A 24,833-nucleotide genomic window follows, 5' to 3' on the forward strand; every position below is an offset into this window, starting at 1 on the left:
TTTAACAGTTCCTGCTAAATGTCTGCTCTAATACCAAGTCTTAGAAACTTGCCTTCCATGAGGTGTCTCCTCTGCTGGCAGCCAGCAGGCAGTTGATGTGTGCAGCAGAGGATGGCAGAGGGGCTTGAACCTTAGTGCTGTGCCTTGGCAGCTGGAAAAGCGGGATTGAGGATAACAAGTGCTTTTGTAATGGCTTGCAAGCTGAACTTGCAACTTTTTATGAAGTCTTGAATCTCCTACAATAAGGGTAAACAGAAACCATGCCATTTAATCACTCCTGCATAAATTAAAACTGTTTCACAGGAGATTTATCTTAGGATAAACTAACAACTAGCTCTAGCTGTGGATATTCTTAGTACATTTTAAAATGTGAGCAACAAATATGTGACACGTAAGTAAAGATTAATGCTCCTTTGCAGGCCAGCTCTTCGCTCTAAAGGCCAAACAACCCTCAGAGACAAGTCAAGTTTCACGTGATGAACGAACTTGCTGGTTCTTCTGGGTATACTTGTTTGGATCCCAGTTAAGCACACACCTCTGTTTTAGCATGGTTGGAAGATGTTTTTAGAGTGTCTGTACTAAGTAGTGGTTATGAAACATTTTAAACAGTTCCTTAAGAAATTGAGGAAACCAAAGGGAAGCTATAATTCCTAAGAATTCTAGATAAACTTGATGTGAATTGGGAGACATTGAAGAGTTTGTTTATGGACTATGGTATTTTTCCTAAATCCCAGAGCATTTTAAAAACCAACGAAGGCAGTGAATTCTTTTACATTGTATTACTGGAAAGGGTAAAACCTACAAAGAACAAGTTAATTACCTGCCCTATTGGGATGCATCTGACTTTTATCTCTATCCTGATTGAAAGATGACTGGATTATTGATCCATTATTGTTGGATAATGTTTATAAATTGGTTTCATATTTGCCTTATGTTCTTTTTATATCCAAGCAATATGACTGTTAATGATAAAACAGGCGGATACTTAAAATACTGATAAAGCTTTCCAATAGAAAAAAGTAATTAGCTTTTTCAGTGAGGTTCCAAGTGTGTATTACACCTTTTCACAGTGGGTGAATAGAACAGTATGGGAGTCCTACCACAATACCATCACTCTATTGCTCAGAATATCTTGATCTTTTTTTTTGTTTTCTGATTTATCAGAATGATAGTACAGTAGTTAACATTTGCACAGTGCAGCAATTGCACTAGTGAGCTGTTTCTGCAAACTGTAAAATTTGGGCCAATTCTTTCCTTTTAGTAATGTTCAGCATAAAACTCAGTTGCTATTTAAGATCATTTGTATATATTAAACTTTCATAGATTATAACATTTGTAGTCTACTTTAGCATGAGGATTTTACTTCAGCATGTGAGATAATTCCTTTTTAAAGCTGAGCTATTTTAAGCAACACTTTTCCCTGCTTCACCACAAATCAATTAATGCAAAACAAGCACAACTGGTTTCTGAATCCTCCTGGGAGATCTGTTGGTTCTGTGATATTGTACCACTAACTCAATAGATTCGTTGTAGTAAAATTAAGAAAACCTCACAAACATTATCCTTCCCCTCACAAAACCTATTTGGTTTCATGGTACACAAAAAGGTTGTTTCTTGGTTGTTAGAATTTAATCATGCAGTACTTCATTTTAGTACTGTTGTTATAATACATCCATAAATGCATGCTCTGTGCACTTTCTACTGCCCTGGTGCCAGTGTAATTGCCCCAGAGAACTTAATTAGTTTTTAAATATTTTGAACTCTGGCATATTGCTGCAAGTTAGACAATTTTGTTTGAAAGTCCTATTAACGTTCCATTATTCCTTGTTTATTTGCCATTTTCCTTCTATATTCATCTCTGTTAATTTCAATCATACTTGATTCGAAAAAAACCTCTTGGGAATGTAGTACAGTTCAGTGTATTCTTTGTTGCCTTTTGAAACTGAGCCACCATTCTATGCTATCATGAAGAAATGTCTAAGGATGCTGATGTGCCTGTATGCTTCTGACTGCTCTAAAAATATAACTAGAATAACATTTTTTCCTAGGTTCAGAACTTCACCATTTTTTGTTCTCATTTTCATACCAACTTGGTAATGACTTTTTATTGCAAAAGTCATAAAATATGTTGGACTTCCCCTTTTAACACGTACCAGAATAGTCTGTCACAAACAGTTCACAACTGGAATTTACTTTGAAATCCCCATCAAATGACCAGAATAGTCCACCTCATATACATCCAGTTAGACTGAGTGGTTTTTGTGAAAAAGAAATTTAGTCCAAATAATTGTTATTCGATGGATGAAAAGCAGTTCAAACTTCTTGTATCTTGAAAAAAAAAAATCAGTTTGAGGTGATACATGTGAAATTGGAATTGTTAAGCAGGTAACTTACAGCAGCATTTACTCAGATTCAGGAGAGGCATGTTTGCCTAATGGTTTTTTCCTGTTGGGCAGCTGGCTTAGAAGCCCTCAGAGTATACCTCACAGGTAATGCTGATACCGTTGCTTGTGGGGCTGCAGTGTAGATCTCATTGCTGAAATGAAGTTAAGATTAAACTTGCAAAGTTAAAGTTTGTAAACATCCTACAAAGCCCCGTGGTTACATTTAATGTTTCTCTCCTCCCATCAGGTCAAGCTATAGCTTGACCACACGTGGCACTGGCATAATTGAGCAGTGAGCTGCTGTGGACAGACTGGGAATAAACAACAGGATGTGAAAATGTCTTAAGTTGCCTTTGCCAAGAAACCTGTATGTTTTATATTCTGAGCCAGAAGTCATTACAATCTGTGCAGAATCTATGGGGTAATAACCTGCAGGCTGCTGTGTGATTTGCTACCTGCACAGCTGAGCACACGTGTAAAGCCCGGAGAATCAGAATTAAACATGATCACACACAACTGAGCAGACATCAGCTGGCATAGGCAAACAAGTTTTGAGTAGCATGTAAGCAGTGTTCATTTCATATAGTATTAAAATAAGTTGAATCTGCTTCCTGTTTTTTTTAAAAGGGAAATTCTAATAGTTGCTAGCGTAACAGCTTTCCCATCATGTATCATCAGCTACACTCAATCCTCAGATTTTTAGTATGCATCACAGACTGAAAATTTCTTTTGATTACTGTCCAAGCTATAGAAATAACGGAGAAGCCAAGGATATTTAGAGGAGGTAGAATGTTTTTGTTAAACATAGTTTTCCAAAAACAAGCAGTGAGCTTCCAATGTCACCCACAAGATGAAGATAAAATTAGTTAAGTTTGAAGCATATTTCTTCACTTATTACCCTTTCCAGTGACAGCATGGCCCCAGTAATTAAGTATTCATCTTAACCTTACTGTTCTGATAAGATTTCTTGGAGGAACAAGAAACATTAGGAAACTGGTGACTTGAACAGTTACTGTCCTAATAACATTGGAAAGAAAATTCAAGGAAGAAATTAAAGCAGCCTGTTTCATCCTGAGCAGGTCCATGTTTGTGGGGGAAGAGAAGGCTTATAAGAAAGATAGGGACGGATTAAAAATCAGAGTCTGTTGTGATAGAACAATGGTTTTAAACTGAAAGGAAGTAGATTCAGACCAGGTTTGAGGAAGAATTTTTTTTCTATGAGAATGGCAAAACACTGGCACAGGTTTCTCAGAGAGATTGTAGATGCTCTATCCTAGAAGAGTTCAAGGCCAGGCTAGATGGGGCTCTGAGCAGCCTGGTGTAGGTGAAGATGTCCCTGCTCATTGCAGGAGGGTTGGACTAGATGACCTTTAAAGGTCACTTCCAACCCAAACCACTTTTTGATTCTATGATTCTAATATGAGTGGGAAAAATCTTGTCTATTGAAGTGTCATAATTGGTACCTTTCAAGCTGAGCAAAATAAAGAGTATTTTGTTTTGCTCTGGAAAGGATCAAAGCTGTTGCTAAGGTTGTAAAAGTGCTCTCAGTATCTCTCATGTCTTTCCACGCAGGGCATGTGACAATGTTACTTTTCTACTGTAAAACCCACAGGCTTTCATGTCGTGCTCAAGGGTACGGCTTTTTTTCAAATGTCCTTCTGCTAGATCACTGTCAAGGCAACATTGCATCCAAAACATCAGGCCTTTAGGTGTCACTTCTCTGATGTCCATTTCACAGAACAACCATAGCGTGAAACTAATAAAACAAGTTTAAAAAGACTGAGGATGAAGGACTATGTGGCACCTGCCCTTCCTTACCTCTTTTGTGGAAGCTGTGCAGTGAGTGAAGGCTTTGGCAAACAGTTCCCCCAGTGCTCCACTTTGTGACTTTATTCCCAGTATTTTGATTGCTTGTTTATGATGAGGCATTAAAGGAAAGAGACTATCCATATGCTCATCAAACATGTCACAGGAAGGAACTAGTCTTGTAGGATCTCAGCAGCAGGATGACTGTCTGAGTGGAAAGTGAAGACTTTGCAGGGCAGTGCAGACCCACAGGCTGGCCCTATGGCTTTGCTCCCCTGCAGGCTGGGATTTACCAACCTGCTGAGCAGGACACTTGAACATTCTGGCTGTTCGTCATCCAGGCCTGGATCTTATCCAGCTTTCACTATCTCATCTGGAGATCCTCATTGAATCACAGCGTTTAACCACTCAGTGTCTCTGTGTCAGGCCTTTAGGTGACTTTTCTTCTCTGTCCATGAAGGCTTGTACCCTGCCTGGTGCTTGCAAGCAAGGAGGAGCCCCAGTAGGACCTGCAATCTGGTCAGAAGAAATGTGTATGTGAAGCCCAGTGGAAAAGGATCCCTAGGAAAGCTGATGGGATAATGTCCAGTTACATCTTCTAGCTGCGTGAACCTCATACCAAAGTTTTGTGGCTGTGAGCTGCAGAACACAGGCCTCATCCTTCCAAGAGCATCACTCTGAGCTGCTGCTTGGCTCTCAGAATATGAAGCATGGTGCAGATGAGACCCTGAAAAGCCAAACTTACAACACTGAAAACGAATTGAAGCAACATATCTAACACATGCACTGGTGAGACTGCCAGCACCAGAAGCAAGGTGGGCTGAAGTCAGCAATGTACAAGAACAGTATTATCTCTTGGACATAATGTATGTTTTCTTGGAAATGAGGCAGCAATGTTGAGGGATCACAGTGCTTAATAATTCTTAGAGGAAGAGATTTTATCCTTCATGCTGTCCTTATGGCAGTTAGCTGTAAGCCTTTTTCTGAAAGTTTATCTACCTCCCCACTTCTCCAAGGACTTTACCAGAAAAGCTAATGTCATGAACCAGGAACAAAGCATTTTTCTTGGCAAAGCTGAGCAGGGAGCTTCAGGCGTTGTCTACAAAAAGAAAATAAGGGAGGAGTGAACGCAAAGGAAAATGCCTGTTCCTGGCTATCGCTCTGTGAAGATGCTCTTTTCCTGCAATAAATATAACAAACTGAAGAGAAAGGCTCAAGAACAAGTTACTTGTGGTAAACTAACAATGAGGATGTACCTGCTGCTCTGTAGCTGGTGGCCATTGCGCATCTTTTCTTTAAAGTCAAATATGGTATCTTCTGCCTCTTGGAGGAACTTTCCTTGCATCACTGGGGCACTATAAGCAAAAAGACAGGGCAGAAAAAACTCCCTCAGGCAGTTTCCCCGAAGTAGGTGGATAGTGTGCTGCAAGTTCCAACCCTGAGTTCCCTGGCTGTAACTTCCAGGCCTTTGGCATGAGTCATTAAGGGAATCAGTTGCAGCAACTCAGGCTAAGTGTCTCCTTCAGAAGGACAGAAGTGCCTTTACAGACTGGAGAGCAATAAGCTGCAGAGAATTTACCAGAGCCCTGTGACTGAGTCCCAAAGCACAGGGGATGGCAGCCAAGACAGCAGGGTATATCCCAACAGCACCGTGACCATCTGTGGGTCTCCCTGCATCTGTGTGAAACAGGAGCACTGTATAAAACTGGAAAAGTTAAATGAAAATATCTACTGCCAAGGGAAACCTCTTGTATCTCGTGAACAGCTTTCTTCTTTTTAATGTGTTAACTCCAACTCAAAATCTCATGACGTTAAGAAGCTTTTTTTTTGCCCCTTATGGGAAATGCATACATTCCAGATAGAAGAGCTGTTTCAGATGCATGAGGAGGGTGAAATATGAGTATGCTCAGTCAACTGGGGAGAATTTTACTCTGAAGTTTGAAAATGGCACAATCTCAAGTTTAGCTCTGGAAATACCCTAACACTTAGATATTTGCAAGGCAGGACAAAATATATACATGAAAGAAAAACATTCAGGGCTTGTGGGCTTCCCTCTTAGGATAGCAAAGACAACATCCAACTTTTACTTCAGCTGTCAAGATGATTTTGCAGCCAAGCATAGCTCAGCAATGAGTAAACTCTAGGCTGGTTTTTGTATATATAAATCATCTCAGTGGATTTCTGGAACTGATCCTGATTACTTGTTTGCTTTACTTGTACCTTTAAAATATAGGAATTTAGACAGAGAACAAGCTCTCATCCCGGGCATATTCATCTCCTCCTTTACCTCAGAAAAAGATTTTGTTCCTAGTTTGGCTAGAAAAGTTATGCATCCATTTTCTGTGCTCTCCTTCAGAATAAAGTTGTGACAAAGACCTAGGATTGAAGACATTATTAATTTGTGTGACACTTGCATTAAGACAGTCCTCAGTCATGTTGGGGATTGTTAGAGCTGTGTTATTTCACTACAGTCAAGCACCTAAGCTTTTCCTTTTCTAATTCTGAGGGACAGCAGGCCGGTGGGTTTGTTTCTGCCTTTAGTCCTGAGCACTGCCTGGCAATGCAAGGGAAGCAGTGCTTGGGATAGGTCAGGAGAGAGGCTCGCACCTGCTCAGGTGAGCAGTGAGGCCTCGGGGCCTCCATCCTGGGCACACCTGTCCTGTCCCCACCCATCCTATTCCAAAATCCCCTGTGCCTGGACTGGCCTATGCCAAGCCTCCAGTAGCTGGGCTGGGACAGAAAATTTGCTTTGCTTTGCATTGCATTGCATTGCATTGCATTCACATGTAGATACATTTTACATCTTTGATTGAGTCTGGGGCAAAGTAGGCAAGGGAGTCCACTTTGAACTCTGTGAGGGTCAACAGGAGGGTTTCCCTTATTCCCTTTAATCCTCACCCTTTCTTATCCTTACCCTTCCCCCTGTCTCCGCATAGATAATTTTTGAGTTGAGTTCACTTTTGTGATGATTGATTCCGATTTCAGATTTCAGTTTGCTTTTTCTCTGTGTGCTTTTACCATCTAGTAACCAACTGAGCGAACCTTGCCGATGAACTCTATCATGCTTTCTCTTCTACCTGCTTTTACTGATGAGAACTTTTGGGGATTTTAATATGATGCATTTGCTACCTTCTTAGTAACAGCCATGCCTGATACCTGCCACTGAGAGATAGTTTACAAAAAATACCAACCTTCAATTTTGTGATACCTTAGGTGTGTTATGGAAATTACTTAGATAAAGGGGCAGTTAAAAATTACTATTCTGGAGTTAAGAATATTCCATATAGAAAGCTACTGTAAGCCAAGGTTTGATATGCTGATCTAAAGAGGACTTTTTTGCCCCATCTTACTTATTATGAGATCCTATGTCTTACAGTTCCTCTGTTGCAATATGCACTTCCCATAGTACATAATGTGATCTGCTGACATTAAGCAGTTCCTGAGGTTGATAATCACATTTTCATTACAGCTGAAGACGTAGCAATATGTATTCCATTCTCAGTGTCACGATTCTATTTTTTCTTTTTCCTGACAGTAATTTTTTTACAATATTAGGACTTTACTCATTATTGCAAAGGCAATGGAAGTCAGGAGCAGCTAAGGAATCCAGTTTGAGAATCTGTACAGCCCCAAAATAATAGGATGAGTTTTGTCTGTACTTTGATGGCTGTGAAAATGACCAAAGAAAAGAAAACCTACTCCAAGCTTTCACATCCTGCCAAAAAGCAGAGATGAGTTTGCAGTTCCTATTCTGCTAGAAGGAGATGAACAAGACTTTTGAAAAAGAGAGAGTAGTAATTATGGATGCATGGAGTATTTCAATGGATTCAAAAGCAGGTACTCGCTGTGTTCACCTGATTTTTCAGTTGCAGGGGCTTCCAATTATCTTACATTTGGTATGTATGGGAAGTAGAAAGGGACACGAACAAAGATGGCATATTGTAGTGTACATGTAGAAAGTTTGTAGATGTCAGATGTATTCTGAAAATATTGCAGGAATTCTAGAATGATGAACAATAGAGCAAGATTTTTGTCATAGCCCAACTTTCAACAAGAGGTAAAATCTGTCACATGCAGGGACAGCCTCTAGGTGTCACTTGAGTATACAAAGTAGGAACAAGATCTGGGATGGGATAGCCTAACAGCTTTCGAGATTCAGTGCTATTTTGGGAGAAGTTAATTGTTTAACTGATTAGTGGGTTATTTTCTCATGATAGCAAAATATAATCAAGTTTTGGTATTTGGCATTTCTAGTGCTTTGAAAGCAAGTCATAAAGACTAACTATGCTAGAAAGCTGGTGTGCCCCAAGAATGTGGATATTGGCAGTAGAAATATATGTGGTTTTTTTGAAATCTAAATGTCAGTGGCAGCTTCTCAGAGATCTGAAAGTCTTTGAACTGAGAAGATTTCCATGTTGGTTCAATCCTTGACTTGTTTCCTAGTCCTGAAGTGAGTGTTCTCAGTTCAGGGTGGCACATAAGCAGTCCTTCCTCAGAAAAGAATTTTGCGTATGTTTAAGAATTTCTTTATCCTCATTGACTTTGTTGAACTATGTTACCATCTCTGGTGTTTCCCGGAGTATGTATGCAACCAGTTATGACCATGGGTCTTCTTCTTCCTGTGTTTTATCACCTTCTTGTGTTTGTTCTCATAAAACAAATTCTGTAATGCAGAAAACTTATTTCACAGTCTACTACAGTTTCTATTTATAGGCCAAATGCAAAAAATTCTTACATTAAAATTCAGCAAAACATTTAAAGAAACCTACTATTTTCCCCCTATTTGAACATATTTCCAGTTTAGAGTTTTAAAATGTTTTAAGGAAATCAAGTCCTAGGCGTTTTATTTATTCAGAGACTTGAAGCAAGGCTGGAACTATGAAGTAGCACAATTCTAGGATCTGATATTAACAGGAAATGTAAGACCTTTTTAATTTTAAATGGGCTGTAGTAATTAGGAGACTCACATGAGCACTCCCTTGTATCTCAGATTGTGTACCAATATTTTCAACATAGTAGAATATATGTTTCTTTTGCAGCATGAGGAAAAGAAGGTAAACTCATTTTACTTCACTGCCAGAAAACTAGGTTTCAGAAGCCATAGGTTTAAATTTTGTGTCCAAGACAATGAGGTCATGAAACCTCTGAAGAAAAATTTTAATGTATTTTCACTAAAGTTAGTGCTTCTTGAGCAGCATTTGCTGAAGTATAGGCAAATCTCTACTGATGATTTCCTGTCTTCAGGAGTAGAATTTTAAGTCTATTTGAAAAGAGGTTATCGTTTGGAAAACTCTTATGTTCACAGAACATTTTGGGTACTTTGCCACAGGATGGCACTGTAACAGCACATGATGTTAGGTCTAATTTTTCTGGTGTTCTTGAAACACTGGATATTGAGATAGAATTTGTCTGTAACTAAGTGCAGCAGTGTTGCTTTTTAATTTTTCAAAATATTATTGCTTCCCTTGTATGGTTAGTGCATCTTTGCATATGTTTTAATTAAATTGTTTTCCTTTTGTGCTGTTTATTAGCAGTACAATAAGCTTGAATAAAGACCAATGAATCTCCTGAGTATCCCTATTGTATCCTATGGTTAATAGTATTTTATTTGTGCACTACTTCCCACCATCTTTTTTTTTTTCCAGAAAAGTAATTTATTCTATAAAATGTACTTGTTTTGTTTCAGAAATAATTGTTGATGTGGTTCATTTGGTATCTTTTTTTTTTTTTTTTTAAGGGTTGAGGTTTTTTATGAAATCAGTTTGGAGACTTTAGTTTGTAGTCCTTTGGTAGGTTCACATAGGTCTTCTTTTTCATTCTTCAAGCCTATCTTTTTAAACCTTATTATTTATCTCTCTGGGTTATTTTATTCTTCAGTATTTTATTAATGTTCTTTCCATGCTTTCGCTGCTTTGGAATCTTAGTCTTACTTGAGTAAGAATCATTACTGTCAGTTAAAGAGTGGCCATTTTTTAACTTGGGGAATACTTTAATAGTTCTATTGCAAATAGGGTGTTGTGAATCCTTGCTGTTATCTGTTTCTAATCAATCTGTCATAGAGTCTTGCTAGACCTTCATTGAAGACATCTGAGAGGCAAATGAGCCAATGTAAATTTGTTTGCCTTCATGACAAATTTTCAAGCCATATTTATCAAAAATATTACTGTTTTGTGCAACTTATGCCTTTATATCAAAGTCATTAAAATTTTCCATCCTTTTGTGATTCGCCAAGGAGGGGTAACACAATTTTGGACTTGGACTTGTACAAGTCCTTTCTAGGAGGACTCTAGGTGATCCACTTGAATGTGTTGCACTTGGCCAATGCATAAGATGGAGCTGGTGTTTGTAGAGAGCACTCTGTGCTTGAGCATGTCTAAATAGCAGTCAAAGGAAAGACAGCTTGCAGCAACTTTTAAAATTTATTCAGTCTCCAAGAAAGATGGAATAAGTTTTGACTGGGACCAAATAACTGAAAAACCTCATCTTAGTTTTGTACTAAAATTCTGCATTCAACCTAACATGCAGTTTATTTCTGCAGTGATGGGCACTGAGTTCTATGGTAATTCTGCTGCTGCTAGGGCAATATGCTGGTAATGTGCTAGTCAGTTTTGGTATCTGCCAAGCAAAAATAAAAACTTCAGCTTTGTTTTCTCTTACTTAAATGTACTGCTCTGGCGAAGTTACATATGAGGTTTATCAAGATACTTTAGAAGTCAGTGTATGTTGACATTCAGAGTAATTTCTGAGTAATATGAACTCAAAATGAAACTTAGTGAATTACTAATTAAACATATAAATGGTTTGATGATTAAAAGCAAAATGAACAGAACATTATTTTTCATAAAATTTTTCTCCTTAACTACTGTGCACAGCAAGAACATAAATTACTTGTAAAGATGCTTGTAGTTTAAAAAATATCCTGCAATTCAGATATTCAACATAGACAACATCTAAGACTCTGTTTTGCCCGTTCTATTGAGCAAGAGGTGAGGAATTGACTGAAGGTACTTTTCTAATATTCAGTTTTCAGAGTTGAATAACCTTACAACCTTCTATTGCCATCCATAGAGATCTTTAAGAATCCCATCTTGTCAAGGGGTTTTAATATATCTTTACCCTGTCACGATTCATAATGAGAATCTATTTTAGCTATTGTTTCTATGTACATTTTATCAATTGTACATTTTCTGACTCCTACTTACATGCCTGTCTAGATTCTGTTACCTTCTGAGTAGTCATGACTTCATTATAAAAACATTATTGGCAAAGAGCTTTTCCTTTCTCTGTTTCTAGTTTCATTGTACATTTATTAACTCAGTTATTTTGTTTCTGAAAGCAGAAATCTAATAATTGTCCTTGATTCTTCTTTTCCTTCTGTGTGATGTTTTTCTGTCAGGGTTCTCTGTCTACTCTTTGAACACAGAAAGAATTTGTACTTAACATAGTATTGCCTCTTTTTTCTGTGTTTGTAACATTTTTTCTTTCCTGATACAACTTCTTCTAGCCTTTTTATTTCTTACTGCTCTTTAGCCAGGTAATCGAAAGGCAGTTACTCCTTCTTATTGCTTAAGTTTTTCGCTTCAGGATGCAGAATTTAATACCTATGTGTTTTGCTACTGGTTTCTTGTCACTGCAAAAAGGCTTTTTAAAGCAAGGGCATAGCAACCTGACCACATCAGGGACAAAGTTCTCAGGTGCAGGTAATAGATAAATTACTCAAATGGAAACCTATTACATAACACCAATGTATTGGAAAATAGCAGAATCAAGGTTAATTGATTTACTCCTGAAATACTTACTAGATACTTTTACTTATCTCTTTGGTATTTTGATGAGCAAGGTTTCTTGCTAGGTGCTTTTATGATTTTGAAAACTGTTTCATGGCTAAAGTCATATTACTAGCATATACTACTTTTCCTGAGATCATACGTAGTCTGGCTCTACCTATCAAACACATTAATATTTTATTGTTCTCAATTTCAGCTCTTGACTCAATTATTCTACTTTTATATTGTGGGTCTCTGGTCTCTTGATCATTTCTCTTACTTAGGCCTGCAGATCCTCAAAGAACTAAAGATTATTCTTGTATTACTCCAACTCTCCCAGGCTTTCATATATAGCTTATTGAATCACCTTCTCTAAATGGTTTTGGTTTTCTATTTCCCCACTGCAGCTCACTTCTCTGCATTATTAGATAAAGCTGGAATACACTTGAATCTTTATTCTTATATACATACATAAGTCTTATATATAACTAGTGAATGGTTATAAAATTGCTAGTAAATGGTTATGAAATTACTTATAGTTCTCACTATGCTTTTTACTGTACTTGGAATTATTATGTACTTTTGATGTTTCGTAGCTCTCATCTTTTGTTTACACTACCCAAACTTATTTCTTTTTTAATAAGCTGGTAGAGCCTGCCTTTCTCAGCCTCATTGTATTGATTCTACTTACCACTTTTAGTAGTTGTAGCAATTGGTACTAGTCAAATGAGCTGTGGAGAGAAGAGTCTATTTGATATGCTTGCCCCAAGATCATAGGACTCTAAAGTGACCTGCAGTCTCTTTGACCTCTCTAAGGCAAGGCAAATCATGTACATATCATCACAGACTGTTCTTAAAAACCTTCCAGAGTTGGGATTTACGCATCCCCTTTACCCATTGTTTGCTGCTGCATTTTTACTTGTGGTCTGAAAAAGTTCATGTAACGTGTTGGAAAAGACCTCAAAAGATAATCTGGTCCAACTTTTCACATGAAAGGGAGCCTACTTAGATGGACTTATCTAGCAGCCTGTCCAGTCACATCTTGAAAACCTTCATTACTGGGGCCTCTATCATGTCCCTGGGGAGGCTGTTCCAGTGACTGACTGCTTTCACAATTTCTGTTTTATACAGAGATGAAACCTCTCCCAGTGCAACCTGTCTGTACTGATTGCCCTTTGTCTTTCCCCATGTGGCTCTTTGTGAATAGAGATCCTCTGGTCTCCTTGTAGACACCCTTTAAGTACTGTAATACTCTGATGAGGTACCTCTGAGCCTTCTTTTCTTCATCGAGAAAAGACCTCACTCCTTCAGTCTTTGATCATCTTTGTGTTCCTTCTTTGGACCCTCTCTAGGCTGTCTGCATCTTTCTTTGTTTGGATCAGAACTGTCCTGCAGCTGTGGCCTGTCAAGTGCTGAGTAGAGTGGGACAATTGTATCAGCTAATAATGCCGTTTTTTGCTGCCATGCATATGCATATTACTCCTATTACCTGCAAATACAGTAGATTATTGCCTCCCTCTGTGCATCAATCAGGAGGTGCATTCCTCAGAATTTTAAAACTAAAATGATTTTTCCCCTTGATCTCTTCTTCAGCCTGAACAATCTTAGTGCTTTCGGTCTATCCTCAGAGGAGATGTGTTAGAAATTTCCACCATGCCTGTTGCTTTTTGTTAGGCTCTGGAATTTGTCCAAATCTCTCTTAAAATGTACCTGAATTAAACATAGTACTGCAGGTAAGCCCTTAGAGTTGAAAAAGGTAGAATAACAACTTTATCCATCTCCTGCATGATAGTCATGTGTGCTTTTTACCAATGGCATTGATACTGTTGACTTACATACAGCACGTCAGTCCTGGAGTTTCAGATCCTTTTCAGCACAGCTGCCAGCTAAACATTCCCCAACTTGTATGTATGCTTGTTGCTCTGCATCTACATTTTGCACATGTCCTTACTGAATTGCAGTTTCCTTTTTCAAATTTATTTCCTGTTTGTCAAGATCACTTTGAATTATAGCCCTCCTGCCCAAAATGCTTGCAGTTCCTCACAGGCTGGTGTAACTGCCAGTTTAAAAAGCTTCCTCTTTTCTTTACAACCCACTTCAAGAACTAATGCATCAGACTGTATCAGCCCCAGAGTAGACTCCTGCAGATGTCACATTGGTAGTGAATTAATGATAGCTACTTCTAAATAGGTTTTCTACCAGTTTTGTACCTTCAGTGTGCATATTTCCTCTAGAGTAGGTAACGTTTGCATAAGCAAACTAGGGATATGTGGAAAAAGTGTCAAAAACTCTACAAAAGATGGATATATGGCATCTGCTGCCTCCTCCTTCAAAGCATGTTACTCTTTTCACAGAAAGAAATTATGGTCTGACCCAATTTATCTTCAACACAACTATGATGAGTGCTACTTCAGTCATGCGGTGGTTTGATTATTCATTCCATGATTTTTCTTTTTTAATAGGAGTTGCTGCTAAACCAATGGTTAGGTAATTTCCAAATAACACTTTTAATCTTTCCCCTATGCTTCTATATTTGTCCTTGCTCAGCCTTGAAGTTCCTTGAGATGGTTCAAAGGAGGATCACAAAAGCAGAACTACAGAAAAGTTACAAGGTAGGACTAATTCTCTTTTTTAGAAGGAAAGTTGTGCTGAGGTACTTTCAAGGCTGAGATGCTTACTAGGCTCATACTAATACTTTCAGAACTGGGAAAAGGTTTTTTCTCCGGGTAGACGAGAATTTTTGCTTCCTCCAGCAGTTACTGGTATAGTTTGCCTGCTGATACCATTCATCTTGGCTTCATCTGTCACTACTGAGAGCCAAACTCTTGTCTATGCTTGGGACATACAGCTTAGTTACCTGAGAATGGGAACATTTCTATGAACAGGTTTATCTACTGGTACCTGGGTAAAATCTAATGGTAAGATCAAATTAGGTGATTTCATGCTATTTCAATAGCTTCCAGCTATTAAATATTATGAAGTTTAAGAGTAATATATCTTAGAAAATTTATTCAGATTTTCTGTTTTGTTTCATTTCCTGGTACTACCAAGTATGCCCCTTTTGATTATTTTACTCCAAGTTTATATTAATGCACAGTTATGAGTTTTGTGGGAGACATCCATATTTCACAGAATAAAAACAAACATTTCTTTGCTACCCCTGATATGAAGCCACATACTTGCAAATTATAGTTGTGGGTTGCTGATTTGGAAATTCTTTTCATGCACTTCAACAACACAAGGTCCATGTTAGAGGCAAATAATAATTTGGGTCAAATTCTACTGGTTCAAGTAAACTGAGAGACTTTCTTGCTTGCTTTACAGAATAAGCATTTTACATGTTTACTTCTTAAAAAGCGTAGATTTTTACATAAAGCTGAATCACATAGTCTTAAGTTATTTGCAATATTAAATACTAGTATTTCTTTTATGCAGAAAAAATCTGAATGCTGAGATATTTTCAATATTGCTGAATACTATTATCTTTTTTACTAATTCATAGACCATCTAAAGAATTCTGGGAAAAGAACTCCAAAGACATACTTTGCCTTCTTGTTACCACTGCACTGCAGTTCCACAGAGCCCTTTCTGTGGAGTAAGAGAGTTTGCCTCATCTCTTAGAGGCACCTTGGAAAGGAAAATTTGTCAGTTTGCATACATAAAAAAGGAAAAATGTGTCGAATTTTGTAGTTTTAGTGAATTAGCTGCTGATCTGGAATGGCTGAAGATAAGGTACTCCAATTTCACAGTCCTCTCTGCTCTTAAAAAAAAAAAATCACTATATACTCAAAATATAACCATGTTTCATAGACAGAAGAGTACTAGATTGTCTCCTAGTATGCACCATTGTTCCAGTGACCCACAGATGCTGTGGAACTTCATAATCTTTTAAGTGGCTTGCAGCTGATGGCATTTGCTTGCTTCAGACTTAAGTTTCTCTCTCTGATAAAAATAGTCAAATAAACCAGACCTTTTCAATAAAAGCTCTGCTTATTTTCTTTTAGTAACACAGAGATGTAAAATTATGTTAGAAATAAGGGGAAGAGGGGATTGTTCACTGGAAAAACCTTGCTCTTTTAAACTTTGCTTTAGTTGTATCTTTAGATATTTATCTTTTTTAGTTAGACTTGAAAGAATTTCTGGTTTTCTTATTTTTTTCTGCCCTGTTTTACTCAGCTGTGATACAGAGCAGCTTGAATGACAGAAGCATGGATGCATTGAGGCCTTGTGTCAGGTTGGTTTTATTGGTGATACTCTCACACTTAGTCAGACATTTCATTGGCTTTCTTCGTGCTCAGTCATACAAACCTCATGCTGCTCCAAGATCAGAGAGGGATCGGAGTTAATGTGCTCTTATCTGCACTGCTGACTGTCACAATGTTTTTAATGAATTGCCGGGTTTCAGCTGGAACCGTGGTGTCTGTTCCAATGTCTTCCTGATCTCCTTGAACGAGCATCCTTAGCCCCGGGCCAGGCTTATCCTGGTCATCTCTGTGATGCTTACAATGTCTAGGGAGACAGGCCATGCTTGCTGCTTACTGCTTTGGGAGCCTGGATTGGTCTCAAAGCAAGAAAGGGATAAGTAAAAGAGCCCATCTGCCTGAGGGAGTTGTTTTTTCCTTAACCTGTGACTGATAGAATGATTTTCTTCATCTTTCTTTTTTGTCCTGGTATAGAAGATGAAATGTTCTATATGATAGCTTAGAGAAGAGTAGCATGAACGTGGGGGCAAGTTTGGTTTGGGTCCATATACTTGACAAGTACTGAATAACAAACTCTTGTTACAAAAACTAAAATTTTCTTTTTTGCTAACGTCATATTTGGAATAAGACTAGCTTTGATTAAAATACAGCTAATGAAGGCATGCCTTACCTTCATCATTTTCTAATTCATGATCGCATGTAATTGTTAGATTAATTATTAATAGAAATATGCAATTATACAATAGCTCGAGAAGCTTAAATAGCTCAAGTGTATACAACTTAGAAAAATTATGTAGTGAAATGAGATTGTGTGTGCAAATTCTAAAAGATTACATAGTCATGCTTAGTTTACATGGACAAGCCAGTATAACCATATGTTTCTTTTTTGATAACCGAAGTATTAAACCTCTCTAGAACAATTCACCAACAGGCTGCTCTTTAGGGAACAAACTATATTTCATTTGTAGAGAAGTTGAAAGTTTTCTCTATTAAAATTACTACCAAGATTAAAGGTTACAGGAAAGATGCAAGGGTATATTTACACTCAGGTGGGTTTTCTTACTATTTCATCAGTTAGTAGTTCTTATTCAAGAAAGCTATGCCTGGGAGTGCAGCTCTTTCAAGAACTGAGTCCCAATTTCTACCATGGCAATAGTATTCCACTAGTTTCAGGTCTTGGTTCTGCCAGAGAAGAGGCATTCCAAACAAAGCATCCAAAGGGCACTTGGTGTATTTTTGTCATTTCTCTTTGTTTTTCTCCAAATGTAGTAATGTATTCTTTACAATATAATCTTTGTAATGTATTGAAATAAATTTAATCTCATTTTTCTCTCACATCTTTTCTGTCCCTGGTTTGATTCCATGGTGAGAAATAGAAGATGTTGCATTCTCCCAAGGGTGGGAACATTAGCAAGTCCTGACTCCTCTTAGAGCATCATACTGTTATAGAGGTTGAGAAATCATAAAGAAGCTGGTGGAAACATCTCAAGTGAACTGAAAAGGCATTGTTACTACTGGCAACTTGGGTACCAGATTTGGAGAAAGAAGCTTCTTAATGAGTATGGGTAAATGTCTATCTCTAGGGAGAGAGGGTCTAATATTCTGGGATTGTCTTAGATTGTCATGTTCATACTCTGTTTAAGACTGACTAGTTAATAAGCAGACATACATTTTTCAGAGAAAAGAAGCTGAAGAAAAGCGAATATTAAAAAAAAAAGTTTTTTTTTTCTCTTGACGTGTTGGACCACTTCTACTGTCCATAAATACTCAGGCATATTCTCTCTCTTTTCTTTGTGAAGGATGGTATTGTGGAGACTGTAAAACACAAGCTTCAGGAACAGAAAAGGAGTGATTGTTTTCTGAAAATATAAATCAGAGTATTCATGTAGGTTTCTCCGAGGCAAGGAAAGGTCTAGAAGTGAGCCAGGTGGGTGTTTTAACTAAGTGAAAATTGTTTATGAGAACTGCAGGAGCTCCCTGAGGAGTGAAACAATCCAAGAATGGACTAACAGGAGGAAGAGTAATTTGCAGTTGGTCCTGGTTTTGATGTTCACATGGCACTGGGGAGATGAAGAGAGGTCTAACCTGAGACCCTTTGACATCTCCTTAGTAAAGATATCCTTCAGAGCAGTGAGAGGACATTTTGGTGGTTGGAGTTCACTCTTCTCATATGAGGATCACACAAAGGCTTTTAACTCTGTCCCTTTTAGCAGTTTTGCAGTAGCCTTGCCTTTCACATTTGGTGCATAATATATACATGGGGTGTAAACTGAATTCACAAAAATCCATAAAGAACCAAGTTTCCTTTTGAGCAAGGAAAATGCTAAGCCAGCATTTGTTGTGTGGGTTCTGTTCAAAATTGCGAGTTTTTAACAGAAATGGAATACAATATGCTTAAATTTACTGTTTGTAGAGTGTTGTCATCTTGGATTCTCTACAAATTCCTTTTCTCAAGGGAATGAGACAGGGATTTCTTTTTTTTTTACTTTATCACTTTTTATACTGCTCTATCCAGTACTAAAATGGATGATGGGAAAAAAAACAACTAACTGACCAACCAAACAAACAAAAACAATAAACAAACCTCACAAACCCCAAAATAAAAAACTACCAAAAACTCTCTCCCCTCCCCCAGCAAAAAGTAAACCCAAAAACAAGTTAGTACTTCTTTTAAAGCAAATAAATTGTATGTGTTGTATTCTGAATGGAAGCTAAAAATCATAAAAATAATGCTTTTTTTCAAAAGAAGTAGGAAATACTCTAAGTTAAGAAAATAATATTGTTGCTCTTGTGTACCTAGAGTTCTGTATGAGCAATAATTTAAAAAGACAATGGTTTTTTGTTTAAAAAAGCAATTTATTTCCTACTTCTATGTGTAGAAGTCAAGCAAAAAGGATTGTCACCTTTTTACAAATTTAAAACATTGTTTCATATGCATCCAGCTTTTGTTTAAATGCCAAACCTTCTCCTCAAGTGCCGCATTATTATTTTCTGAACAAAAGTGTGTTGATCAAGTTCCTGAATGAATTTGTGTCCTGTTTCCTTGTGATTATCATATTAATTTCCACTTATTACTTTCAAAATGCACTAAATGGAATAGTTGAATAGAAGTTTAAGTGAAACTTTGTTCTTTTATAGTGTCATGACAGACATCTATACTGTACTGTAGAGAGAAATTAGCAGATACTCTATAAAGTGATGAAAGCTGTCTGATTTTTCCTGTTTTTTTCTCTGGGTTTAGGTTTGTTTTGAGTTGTTTTTTCCCCCTCCTTTCTTCTTCTGAGGCAAACCAGAGGAATACTAGCACCTTGGGGAAAACGTTGCAGATTTAATGCAGAGATGAAATATTTTCAGCTTAAAAATAGTCATAATGACTTTTTTCCTGCAAATATTTAGTATGAAGTGGGACTAGGTCTTCATTGATACTGAAGACTAATGAGCAGAGGTGAATCAATCCAATACTAATCTACTTGCTTCAGTTAAATTTTTATCAGTTTTGTCACCTTGAACGTCTAAAAAATGGGTTACAGGTGTAAATTAATCCATTGTTTGATTTTGCAAAAGCTTCGTAAAACAGGTTTATGAAGCTCTCTTCTTATCTGTTTCCTAAGGTGCAGTAGTGATGCATTTTCTCCCCGATCTTCATATTTGGAGAACTTTTCAGTTCTACTGGGTGAAATAAAGAGAGCAACTCTGAAGTATTTTATTAAAAGGAAATGGGAAAACTGCTACAGAGACTTAAACGACTTAAACCTTGAAGAGAGAAACAAAGCAAACTCTTATAGCTCTTCTACCCCACATCCTAAGCATAACACTCATTTTATCTCTCTACAGCCTGGCGACCACCAGATACCAAATAATCTACCATGCATAATCTCTCATTGCTGCTGCTTGCATCAGCACCGGGTTCCTTGCAATTCCCAGGATGAACACAGGTCTTCAATCCTTACTGTCATTAATTCAAAACCCAATACAATCAGACCTGAATCTTGGCCTCAGCTGCAGGCCCACCACCCCACACACTGTGCCAGATGAACTGTGAGCCAAAGCCCATTTGCCAGCTCCAGCCTCCTGCCCAGCCTTCCAGGCTCTAGCAAAAAGCCTATCTTTTCAGCCCTGTGCTTCACTGGGAACAACACCTCCAGCTGCATCCCAAATCTGACTTTCAGAGAAAATTTCATGTATTGTTTGGGGTTCTTTGTCCTCGAGGAACTGTATACTTTGGTGAGAAAAGTTGGACTAACTCTCCACATTTCCATAATGAAATAGAACTCTCATTTTTAATAGTGCCAGTAAAGCAGAATTATCTCCTACCACCATAGGTTAACTGGAGTATATTTGTACTAACTGAACTGCAGTGTTGCACATTTAAAGTAAACAGAAACAGCAGAGAACACATCGTGTTAATACTTACCCTGTATTTTATTGTCTTAAGCCAAGAAGATGCTTCTCTGCAAAATTTCACTCTCAAATTTGACAAGCAGATGCTAAATTTTAGCTACGTACACCTAGAACTAGATTTTATAGCTTGAAGCTATAGAGCTCCTGGGAAGAATAACTGGTGCAGAAGAAAAATTGAAGGTCATCCTTTATGCCCACTGGTACTTGCAAATAGTTTCAGAACTGCAAAATCAGTCATGTCTTTCTATCTGTTGTGATTATACAATTGCACTTAGGAAACGAAAAATAACCAGCTACAGTCGTACTTGAACTGTGATTTTAAATTATTAGTACTTCTTATTTTCAATGATATCGGAGAGGAAATTGAAAGTATCGAGTATTTTGCTTCATATTTTGCTTCATATTTTTTCTTCTGCAGATAAGCAGTTTTGCACCCTTCTCAGGAGCTCAGATAGGAAGAGCAACTTTAAAACTATTTACTAAGGTTGCTTTTTTTTTAAAAAAAAGGGGTTGTCGTCTTCTAAGTAGTGCTATGTGAGTTACAGTTTCACTGGGTGAAAGGAAAAGCTGGTCATTAGTATATTGTAATGTGCTTTAATAACCACATACAGTACCAGTATCAAATGACACTTGATAGTATTGATGCTAATACTCTGATTTACTGAGAAACTTTATAACCCTCAAACTAAGAAAACAGGGCAGGTTTTACCGAAGTCTCATGGTGCTGCTGTTACTCAATTAATGTTGGTCTTTATATACTGACCTGTGTCAGCACAAATATGTCAGTAAGTTGCTTCTTGACAAAATCATCCTAAAAGGCTATGGTGTGATGCATTTCAAGACTTCCATTTTCAAGTTTTACAGTGAATTCTTTCGGGTGTATACAAAATACAAAGGGACTGGGTAGTTAAAAACACTTGCCATCTGACAGCTCCAGGCAGGGAGGAGGATCAGCCAGAGCCAGTCCAGATCACCTGGCAGAGCCTGAGCTTAGATGGGGCTCCTGAGCCAATGGACAGGGGATGTGTGAGAAGTCCCCAGGTGAGGCCAAGCACAGTTATTAGGCCTTCTCAGAGCACTTAGAGTGCTGGCAAAGGCATCATCTCCATCATCTCCATCATCTCCATCATCTCCATCATCTCCATCATCTCCTTCTCCTGAGCCAAAGCATGTGAGCTTGGCCCTGGTGCCCTGCAGGAGACAGAAAGTGTATAACTGCTGTGGTGCTCACAGGTGTAATATATGTTATAAAATAATTCGTGTTGGTTTGTAATTGAAGTGAAATAAAACAGGATTGTATAAAAAAAAATCATAAAATCTTTAGAACATAGGCAGCAGTGGAGAAACAAAGATTGCCTCACAAGAATTGCAAAACTGCAGCTGTTGATAAAAGCAGAGGAATCTAAATTAGCAAGTTAATAGAAATGGCTCCAGAGGAGATAGCTCTTCCCGAGACAGTCCTGGGAACACCAAAGTGATAAACACTTGATAAGTGTCGCTAATCAAGATAACCAGAGTCATCAGGGAAAAACTACATCTCAATATTGGATTCAGTAAGCAAATATCTGCATTCATCGAAATTCATGGCTTCCTTGAAATAGTTTTGTCCAGCCCATCACAGAGAAAGAGAGCTACGTGAATATGGGAAACAACGAAAAGAAAGGAGGACCTCTGCCCCAGGCGAAAAAAGCTGTATAAAACCAGGACCGGCTGAGATGACATTGAGAGAGGGGCATCCGAAGCGATAGAGTTCGGATCAGTGTGTGCTCACCCAGCGCCCATCCCGGGCTCGTCGCTGTCCTTTTTGATTGTGGCTATAGAGGACCATATTTCTGTCGCGAAATAGAAATCGTTTCTTTTGATGATACTTAATTCAGCTTAATCGTTTTATTATTTATAACACAGGTTAACAGCCAATGCACTTGCTAAGTACAAGCAACAGCTCAGTTGTGTGCAGTATTGTCCCAAGAATCTCCTTAAACTCATCAAGAAGCTCAGCTTCCATAGATAAATATCTTTTACACACTCAAAGTTTGAGAAACCTCGAAGGTTTTCACTTTATATGATGATGACATTGGAGATGTAGAATGGGCCTTCACAGAGCTTCTTTCTCCCTACAGTTTGCTATGCAATGAACCCATAACAGGAGTGATTCCAAGCACTGCATCCCAGTGCACTTCTGAGCTCAGCATGTGCAAACTGTGTCCAGGCCTCTTGGGCTCACTCCCTGTGAGTACGGAAATATTTGTTTGTTGTGGAAAACAACAGATGAAGTTTACTTTAGCCCTTTGTGTTCTAAAATATGTATTCTTGTCCCTACTTACATCAAATAGTTGTATTTTCTTTTAAAATGGCTTTTGTGCTAACTAGTGCAAGCTCGCAAACCTAATTTCAGTTCCATGAAAAATTTCAAGAATTGGAAATATTTTTCATCCCACATTGGGACAAAATGTCTAGATGGTACTCACGTGTGAAGAACTAAAACCCCACTAAAATCCCCGAATATTTTGCTTTGGAGACAGTATGTCGGAATACTATATTCAAAACTGTTGGACGCTTAAATTCAAGTTTTTAAATCTTTAGGGACAAGACATAGATAGCAGATACTCGCTGCTTCTATTGTCTGGGACAACCCCCCTGAAAGCAGTTTTTTTGGAAATTGAAGTTCCAGTTTATTCTGAATTCTGAAATTAAATCTGAGAAAATGTTGTGGCAATGGTTTTATCTGTCATGGACAATTCATGACTCCAGATGTGCCTCCTGGTGGTAAGCAGAGAATATCAGTTCAGTCTTATCACACAGATTTTGTAAACTAGACAGAGCAAAGTCTACCTGTGAAGTCAGAGGGCTGAAAGTATTGTAATGGTGAATCATTGCTCCTCATTTTTCTTTATCTAATCTTGTTATTTATGAATTCTGCTATATACAATGAACCACATTGCCTCTGATATATGTAAAAATTCTATCAATAGCAATGAGAACTGCACATTCCCATCAAACACTCTTTCTCTTTCACTGTCTTTTCATAAGTTTTCACATGGCATATTTTAGTTAATTTTAGGTCTTTCTTTATTATTAAATGTTCAGTTTATTATTCTACTTCATTTTAAACCAGACTCTTCTTGTATTTAAAGTATTTTCCCTCCTAATCATATGTGAGAGTCTATTTGGCATTCTGGATTAGAAATGTTTTTCTTACAATATTTTCTCCATCTCATAGTAGTTTGCTACAATCTAGGAATTTTGAGGTTTATTTTATTTTATGAGCAGTGCTTTGAAATGTTGAGTTTTATTTTGTTTTGACCCTTTTGCCCGGAGAATTACGTGAGCACTGTAAAAAGATACAAGAAAAATATTTAGTCACATTTTTATCCTATCAGTTCTGACGATATCTGTCTTAGTCTAAACAGGATGTCAGTATTTTAAGCCAAAGTCTACCCATCACTGTGCAGGCAACCTTTTAATTACAGTGGGAGAAGAATATGCATATTGAAAGGACATGGCATGACCGTATATGCATAACTTACCTTCTTTTATAACATAGTTTCTTTTTTTGGGGTGGCTGAGATAACTTTTAAATCCAAAGAAAGGAAAAATTATATTTTAAGAAACTTATTGTCTTTAGGAAACTATTCTTTTGAGCAATATGATAATTATTAAAGATTAGGAATATCTGGATCCTTACAATCTCCACCGAAGGCGTCTTAGCAATTTAAGAGTGACACATCTGAGGTGCCAACAGTACCATATAGGCTCTTTAAAACCAACTGGTGCTGGAAAGTAGAAAATATGAATCTATCATAAACATCAGGTGATGACTTCTAGAGAAATCCTGTCAGTTTTTGGATGTTACAAGGGTAGCTGCAGCCATGAGCTAAGTGAGACCTGCCCAGAGGGTGTTTGAGCAGTTTCGTGGTCTCATTAACAGAGGCTCTTGGTGTAGGACCTTGGTGAAGTGCAGAAGATTTCTTCACCAGAAAGACTACCCAGCATTAAAGCAGGCTGCCCAGGGAAGTGGTTGGCTGATTCTCCATCCCCAGAGGTATTTAAGAGACCTGTAGATGAGGTGCTTAGGGGCATGGTTAGTGATGGAATTGGCAGTTAATTGGGTTAATGTTTGGACTCAATGATTTTAGAGGTCCTTTCCAAACCAAGGATTCTATGATTCTACGCCTGTGGTGGGTTTCCAGTTACTGTGGATGTGACATAGGTGTATGGTGATGGCGTCCACAACTGATCAATGCTTTAGAGGTGCTTTGCCAGGCTTGCTTTGC

At 37.8% G+C, this 24,833-nt stretch overlaps 1 long non-coding RNA gene across 1 annotated transcript; it reads left to right on the forward strand.

Annotated features, from left to right (window-relative positions):
• The first annotated feature begins 14,433 nt into the window (after positions 1 to 14,433).
• On the forward strand, positions 14,434 to 22,431 carry LOC148224330 (uncharacterized). Its single transcript, XR_015802382.1, has 3 exons — positions 14,434 to 14,568; positions 17,958 to 18,085; positions 19,993 to 22,431. It is a non-coding gene; the product is annotated as an uncharacterized LOC148224330 (long non-coding RNA).
• Positions 22,432 to 24,833: the final 2,402 nt, after the last annotated feature.

Source organism: Sturnus vulgaris, chromosome 3, assembly GCF_052056855.1.
Source record: "Sturnus vulgaris isolate bStuVul1 chromosome 3, bStuVul1.hap1, whole genome shotgun sequence".
In the NCBI taxonomy this organism is placed as follows: domain Eukaryota; kingdom Metazoa; phylum Chordata; class Aves; order Passeriformes; family Sturnidae; genus Sturnus; species Sturnus vulgaris.